Raw genomic sequence first — 8,467 nt, 5'->3', positions numbered from 1 at the left:
CATTGTTCTGCCAGAGTCGGAGGCCCCAGCTACGGAGGAGACGACCGACCCATCACCGGAAGGCCTCACCACCAGGGCGGAAGCCGAAGAAAATGCAGAGCAAGCCACCGAACATCAAGCGGCCCCTACTTCGAAGCCAGAGCGGGTTCACCGATTGTCCCCGGTCGTCATCCAGTGGAGGAGGCCGACTCTGAGGACTAGTCGGTTTTTCCTTTTCCTTTTACTTCTGCTTATCATACTTGTAGTCGGGCTTCGGCCCAGTTTGTAAACTTGTCTTGATTTTCAATGAAATTAAAGTCAAAGTTTTTAGACTTGAATCTTTTTCCTCCGCATGTCTTTCCTTTTTTATGTGTTGTGGAATGCATTTGAACACATAAGTCGCTAGCCCGATAGATCAGTTAGGACGTTCGGTAATGCGTGCCGCCATGAAGGCAGAGCAAGTCCCGACTTTAGGTCGGCCTTCCGACGGTCGAGGGCTTAAGTCGGGCGTCCTTCGCCCGATTGTGAGTCGGTCGTATTTGTTGAGTCGAAAGCCGACCGACTGTCGGATAAGACTTGGCAGTCGGATATCTTTCGACGTATTCAGTCGGATGTCGTCCGATGCATCCATCGGGAAGCGATCATAAGTCAGATCCCGATACCCTTACATTGGGGACTTATGCCGCGCCGCACGATAGACGGTGGTAAGCCGAATATCCTTCGACCGGCCGTAGCTCGGTCGGTAAGTCGCGGACGCGATGGCGGTCGCGCCAGCGTCTCACTTTTCTTTGGTCGGGGCTGAGTCGGCGAGTTAGCCGATCGTTTGGCCCGAAAGTTTGACCGTAGAAGGAGTGTAACTCCCGTTGTCATGGACGGTTCGGCCCTTGTGAGCGTCCGATACATCGTCGGCGATCGGGCCGTCGGCTCCGTGTGGACATCAAGTCCGAGTCGGACGTCGGGACTCGTCCTTCTTGGCGAGCGTCGATCATCAGTCGAAGAGTTGAGACTCCAAAATTTGCAACTGGATTTGTATTCCGAATGAACAGGTACAAAGTTCATTGGTGATACAACTTCAGGTTGTCAGCATTCCAGGTCCGGAGAATGGGTTTCCCTTCCAGAGTTTCCAGTCGGTAAGCCCTTGGCCCGTAGGTGTCTGCTACCATGTAGGGCCCTTCCCAATTCGAAGCTAGCTTCCCTTGGTCTAGAGGCTTCGAGACTTCTGCCTTTCTTAGGACTAGGTCCCCAGGCCTGAAGAGCTTTGGCCTGACCTTGGCGTTGTAATATCGGGCTACTTTCTGTCGGTATGAAGCCATGCGGAGTTGAGCCTCGTTCGTAGTTCGGAGAGGAGGTCTAGGTCGGCTCTCCGGCAATCAGAGTTGTTCGGCTCTTGATACTGCTCGACCCTAGTTGATGGCAGCCCGACCTCGAGTGGTATCATTGCCTCCGTCCCATAGGCCAAACTGAAAGGCGACTCTCCGGTCGGAATGCGGGGGGTCGTTTGGTAAGCCCACAGGAAGGAGTTCAACTCGTCGACCCAGAGGCCTTTGGCTTCATTCAGTCGGGTTTTGAGCCCGTGTAGTATAGTCCGGTTGGTCACCTCAACTTCGCCATTGGACTGTGGGTGCCCGACCGAAGTCAGTCGGTGCGTGATGTGAAACCTCACGTAGAAGTCTCTGAAGTCCTGGTTGTCGAACTGTCGCCCATTGTCGGTGATAATGGTATGCGGCAATCCGAACCTGAAGATGACGGACTTCTGAACGAAGTCCTCCATCTTCCGCTCGTAATCTGCGCCAGGAGCTCGGCCTCCACCCACTTGGTGAAGTAGTCGATGGTAACGACTATGAACTTCCTTTGGCCCGATGCCGGAGGGAAAGGACCGAGAATGTCGACCCCCCATTGAGCGAAGGGCCATGGGGCGACAATAGGAGTAATTTGGCTGGCTGGTCGGTGTTGTACGTTGGCATACTTCTGGCATGGTTCGCACTTCCGGACCAACTTAGCCGCATCCTTCCTCATGGTGGGCCAGTAGTAACCCTGCCGAGGACCTTGTAGGCCAAGGATTTACCCCCCAAGTGACTCCCGCAGATCCCTTCGTGCACTTCTCTGAGTGCGTAGTCTGTGTCGGTCGGTCCCAAGCACCTGAGCAAGGGAAGAGAGAACGACCTTTTGTAGAGTCGCCGTCCAATATCACATATTGGGAGGCCGACCATCGGAGTCGCCTGGCCTCCGCGGATCTTCAGGCTGATCCCGTCGGTCAGGTACCGAACAATCGGATCCATCCAGCTTGGTTCGGCCGTCAGTTGTAGCACCTCTTCGACCTTGTCGATGCTCGGCTGCTCGAGATTCTCCACGAACGTCCGGCCCAAGGAGTCGAAAGCGAGGTCGCCAGCCTAGAGAGTGCATCGGCCCGGGCGTTCTCCGACCTGGGGATATGAGAGATCTCGAAGTATCCGAGGCGTGCCACAAGATCCTTTACTTTCTGAAGATATTGTGCCATATCGGATCCCGTGCCTCGAATTCGCCTTTGATCTGCCCCACGATTAGCTGAGAATCGGAGAATACCGGAGGCTGTCGATCCCGAGTTCCTTCGCCATCCTCAAGCCGGCGAGGAGCGCTTCATACTCGGCCTGATTGTTGGAGGCTTTGAAGTCGAATCGGAGGGCGTACTCAGTGACTACCCCTTCCGAATTGGTGAGCAGGAACCCGGCCCGCTCCCCCGAGGTTTGAAGCTCCGTCGATGTGCAGTACCCAGGTGGACACCGGGTCAGGCTCAGAGACCGCAGCACCTCCGGGGTTCTCGCCTTCCGACCCTTGGTCGGTCGTCGGGCATTCCGCGATGAAGTCGGCCAGGACTGGGCCTTTAAGGCAGGTCGCGGTCGGTACTGTATGTCGAACTCGCTGAGCTTCATCGCCCACTTTGTCAGTCGTCCCGATGTGTCAGGTCGGCACAATATCGCCCTCAGGGGCTGGTTGGTGAGCACCACAATGGCATGCGCCTGGAAGTATGGGCGAGTCGTTGTGCGGAGACGGTCAGGGCGAAAATCATCTTTTCTGTCTCCGTATATCGAGCTTCAGCGCCGCGGAGCACTTTGCTGGTATAGTATATAGGTTGATGAACTCGGCTCTCGTTTCTCTGACGACCACCGAACTAACCGCCTCGGAGGAAGTGGCCAAATAGAGGTACAGCATCTCTCCATCCTCCGGCTTCACAAGCAGTGGCGGAGAAGCCAGGTACTCCTTCAAATCTTCGAAGGCCCGTCGGCACTCGTCCGACCAAGAGAAGCCCTTCACCTGCCTCAGGGTCTTAAAGAACGGGAGGCATCGTTCAGCCGACCGAGAGATGAACCGACTGAGGGCGATGATCTTCCCATTCAACTGCTGGACTTCCTTCTTGGTGTTCGGGTGCCGCATGTCGATGATTGCTTTGATTTTCTCGGGGTTGGCCTCGATTCCACGCTGAGAAATGAGGAACCCGAGAAACTTCTCCGAGGTCACTCCAAAAGCGCACTTAGTCAGATTCAGCTTCATTCGGTGTTGTCGTAGAGTGCAGAAAGCTTCTTCGAGATCTCGAACGTGGTCCGCAGTCCGTGCACTCTTCACCAGCATGTCGTCCACATATACTTCCATGTTGCGCCCGATCTGATCTTTAAAGACCTTATTGATGAGTCGTTGGTAGGTAGCTCCAGCGTTCTTCAGCCCGAAGGGCATCACCTGTAGCAGTAGAGGCCCTTGGGGGTCACGAAGGCAGTGTGCTCCTCATATTCGGGCGCCATCCAGATCTGATTGTACCCGATGAAGGCATCCATGAAGCTGAGCAATCGATAACCGGACGTCGCATCCACCAGCTGGTCGATCTTTGGAAGTGGAAAGCTATCCTTCGGACAGGCCCAATTCAAGTCGGTGTAGTCGATGCAAATCTCCACTTTCCGTTGGCTTTCTTCACCATGACAACATTGGCGAGCCAATCGGGATATGTAGTTTCTCTGATGAAGCCCGCCTCGAGTAGCTTGTCCATCTCTTCGTCGATGGCCTTCTGTCTTTCAGGAGCAAAAGATCTTTTCTTCTGCCTCACCGGCCTCATCGTCGGGTCGATGTTGAGTTGGTGCGTTATTGTCTCCGGAGGGATGCCCGACATATCTGCTGTCGACCAAGCGAATATGTCGGCGTTGGCCTTTAGCAATTCTGCCAATCATCGTCGTTCTGGTCGGGTAGCTGAGACCCGACCCATACCTTTCGGTCGGGATTCTCCACTATCAGGATGGGAACGAGCTGTTCGGCCGGTTCACCCCGTTCTTCCTCCTCCCGTTGGTATCGTCAGGGGGCCCTTCAACTCCTCGCTTTGGGCAGAGATCTGGAAGCATCGACGAGCGAGCTGTTGGTCTCCGCGCATCTCTCCGACTTCATTTTTCGTCGGAAATCGAACCAAGAGATGGTACGTTGAGACAATCGCCTTAAGGGCGTTTAGCTCGGGTCTTCCAAGTATGGCGTTGTAGGCCGAAGACACTTGGACGACCGCGAAAGTCAAGTGGACCGTGCTTTGTCGTGGTTTGGTGCCGACCGTTACGGGCAGAGTAACTTCTCCTTCCTCGTGACAGCGTCCCCAGCGAAGCCTATCAAGGGCGTAGAGACATTCTTGAGTCAGTCTGTCGATAGTCGCATCCGGGAGAAGGTCGAATAAAACAAAACGTTCGTCGAACTTTCATTATCTACAAAGATTCTTTTTACATCATAGTTTGCTATTGTTGTCGAGACAACAACAGCGTCGTCATGGGGAGTTTGGATGCCCCGAACATCTTCTTCCGTAAAAGTAATTACGTTGTCCGGGCGTAGCTTCTTCGTCGGCTCCCCCCAATAGACATCCCCGGGCCCAGTCGCTTGGAAATCACGTTGATGACCCCGACCGTTGGCTGATTAGCCATCGCTTCTTCAGTCGGCTGGGGTCGGTGGTCGGCAACTGGTTGAGTCGGCGGGTTCCTCCGAAACTTACCGAGATACCCCCGACGGATGAGAGCTTCGATCTCATCCTTAAGTTGGATGCATTGCTCGATATTGTGGCCGTGGCCCCGGTGGAATCGACAGTACTTTCGCGGTCGAGGCCTTTTGCCTTCAGAGGCGGAGGCCGTCGCAGGTACTCTTCCCCCTCAATCTTCATCAAAATCTGCGCACGAGGGCAGAGAGAGGAGTGTAGGAGTCATACCTGGGGCGTGTCGGCCTTGGAGTCTGCCGTCGGGGCGACCTCTGGTTCCGTCGCGGGGGTGAGACCCGACCGTCGGTCGGGGCCTGCTAGGTTCGGCAGGGTCCCGACCCTTTCTTCGCTTCTCCTTCGGGCCCTTGGACTCGGTCAAGCACCGGTCGGAGGCTCCTTCTCCACACGCATGTACTTGTACGCGCGCTCCAATAGTTCGGCATATATCCGGGGGAGGTCTTGTCCAGGGAGTAAGTGAACCGGGATGTCCTTAGCCCCCGTTTCATGGCCGAGATGGCCATGTCTTTGTTGAGGTCCCGGACCTCAACGTGGCCGCATTGAATCGCATCACGAAGTGTCGGAGCGTCTCGTTTTCTCCCTGCTTGAGGGAGAAAAGGCTGTCCGAAGTTCGTGACGGCTTCCGGCTGGTGCTGAAGTGGGCCACGAAAGAGTGCTCGAGCTGTCCGAAGGAGTGGATACTTTCCGATCGAAGATCGGAGTACCAGGCCCTGGCAGCTTTGCGGAGCGTGGTGGGGAAGCCGATGCAAAGGAGAGCGTCGGTTGCCCCTTGAATCGTCATGAGAGCCTTGTAGCTCTCCAGGTGGTCGATTGGGTCGGTGGAGCCGTCGTAAGGCTCCACATGCGGCATCTTGAACCGACTAGGGATTGGTTCGTCGAGGATGAGTCGGGAGAGAGGTTGGGCGGTCTGGAAGTCGACGTCGTTTGAAGACTTCTGCCCATCCACCTGCAGCTGTGCGAGCCGACGGTCGATTTTCTCGAACCTGCGTTCGTAGTCGTCGGTCCGTCGGTACTGGGAGACCCCAGGAGTGGAGTCTCCGAAAGAGTCCGAGAGAGAGGCGGACGGCGTTCGCGGTCGCTTCTCCTTCCTTGCTCGTTCTAGCTGGGAGGGAGAATGCCGTCGGGATCGATGGGTGTCGCGCTGCGGCCGCCCCTCCTCCTCTCGGTAGGAGGCTGGGGCAGGTGCTCCTGTGGAGGCGACGGAGACCGATGCGGAGTCGACGGCTGCTTCTGGAGGGCATCGGACGTGCCGTCGTTGCCCGACCGGTGAAGGCGGCAGCCGGACTGGTTGTTGCTGAAGGCTTTTGACCGCATCCGTCAGCACGGTCATCTGCCGCACGATCGCCGCGATCTGCACCTCCGTGGTCACCGCAGTGTGCGGAGAGCTAGGTTCCACCGCGGAGGGTGGAGGAGAGGCCTCTTCCCGACGGGAAGAGCGCCTCACCGATCCGGTGACCCTCGATCGTTGAGCTCTTGTCTTTGTCATCCCCCCTTCCTGGCGCGCCAATCTGTTGCGGCCAATCCCCTCGTCGCCTGGTCGCCGGGAACGAGCGCCTGCAAAAGAAAGTCCACACTGACCGGAGGCGGCTCCGGCGGGAACCCTCCGACGGTCAAGTCAGAGAGAAGACTAGGCAACAGTGAATGAAAACAGAAAGCTCAACGAGAGAGAGAGAGCTAGAGAGGAGGGAGTTCAGGGGTTTCGAATCGACCTCTAGCACTGTTGCCTTCCCCGATATATATAGTGGAGCATGGTATGCGCCGTCATTAATGGCGCGGACAATTGAAGTATTGTCAATCACTGAGGACTGTCAGAGCCGCCGTGAGGGTGTCAAATCGCCGTGGCGCTGTCAAATCGCTAGGGTTGACCCATGCCTTAGGTGGGATAATGCCCCTAGGCGGCTGTGCCGCATGCCGTTGTCAGGACTGACAGTTTCTGACAGTAGTACGGCGATTGGAGGAGCCGACCGACCATAGGTCGGCGGCCAGCTGAGGGGCGTCGGGTGAAAATTTGGGCCCCTCCGACAGTCAGTTGGCACGTTGGTAGAGTCGGGCATCGGACTCCATAGTGCAGTCGGTTGGGAGAGCGAAAAAAATCTGCCCGACCGACGTATCCTCGATCGGTGGTAGCCATCGATCGGTCGGTAACGGCATCCATCGGTCGATCGGTGGAGCCGGACATCGGACGTATAGGCCCGACGATGAGTCGGCATGAGTGGGGTCGGTCGGTATTCCCCAACAGGTACATTGGGAATCACAACTGTTGGCAAAGGAATGTGTTTTACAACCGTTCAACCATTATAAAAATATTTCATCTGATGCATTCGAATGTAATTTTTCATTCCCTCATTTTTCTATTCTCCCTAAACACACAATCCAGAATAGAAGTCTCTTGGAAAGCCCTCAATAGTGCTGGTTGCATGCTTTGGTGGTTTTATAGTATCCTGAGGGTGTATTATCATATATTTCCATCAGCTTCTTTGATAGCGGAGGCAATTAACATCAGTTTCACTTGCACTCAATGATAGATCTGATTTAAATAAAAAATAAAATCAAAATCTATCAGATAAATTTCAAAATTAGAGACCAAATCTGTTGCAATTTACTTGTGAAGTATTAGATAAAAATTATCCATCAAAATAAAAATTAAAAAAAAAACAGTTACCTTAACCGCTTTTCATCTTTTTGCTGTCGAATCAAATCCTACGAATATCTGAAGTTTCTGATATAGCTACACAAACACCCGATCTCTGTTGGACAGTGATATTTCACGCTATAAAATCACATATATTATTCTCTACACCAATAGGGGATGCAAGAGCCGCAGATAGACGATGGGGCGAAGGAGCCATGAGTGGCATGGGGGGAGGTGGATGGGGGAGAGAGGAGAGGGTTGAACAATGGATTTTATGTAATTTTTTTAAGATAATTTTATTCAAAATTTTTATTACAGTAATGCCAAAGAAATGGTAATTTGAATAGCCACCCTATTTCAAAACTATCTAGATTGCTTGATGAAAGATAATGTAAATTATTTAGACAATTTGGATTACCATCCAAAAAGCATACCAAACACAGCAATCCAATGAGTCCACTTTAAATTATCGGTAATCTATCCAAATTACCAGCTATCAAATGCAATCAAGAATGATGTCTTAGGAGGATATATCTTTAATTTTTTTTTTTAATTCATACATATAAAAGGCAGAAGGAGATCATATAACTATTCTAGTATAACTAATTTGCTGATCTTAATTTGAAAACAATATCTAATTGTAGAAGATTAAAAAAGTCCAATTGAATGTGTGAAAGGGTGTCACTCCGAATAGATTCAAACAATAGGATGGTTCGAGAAAAAGGATGAAGAATACTGGTGTTAGAGAACCATTGGACTTTTATAGTAATCGCCATCCCCGCTAAGTTAGTATACCAAGGTCAAGCTTCTCTTGCATTTGGGTGGGTTTAGTCACCATTTCTGTTATCTTATTCTTTAAATTTTATAAAAGT

Source organism: Elaeis guineensis, chromosome 9, assembly GCF_000442705.2.
Source record: "Elaeis guineensis isolate ETL-2024a chromosome 9, EG11, whole genome shotgun sequence".
In the NCBI taxonomy this organism is placed as follows: domain Eukaryota; kingdom Viridiplantae; phylum Streptophyta; class Magnoliopsida; order Arecales; family Arecaceae; genus Elaeis; species Elaeis guineensis.
This window is presented reverse-complemented; position numbering follows the sequence as displayed.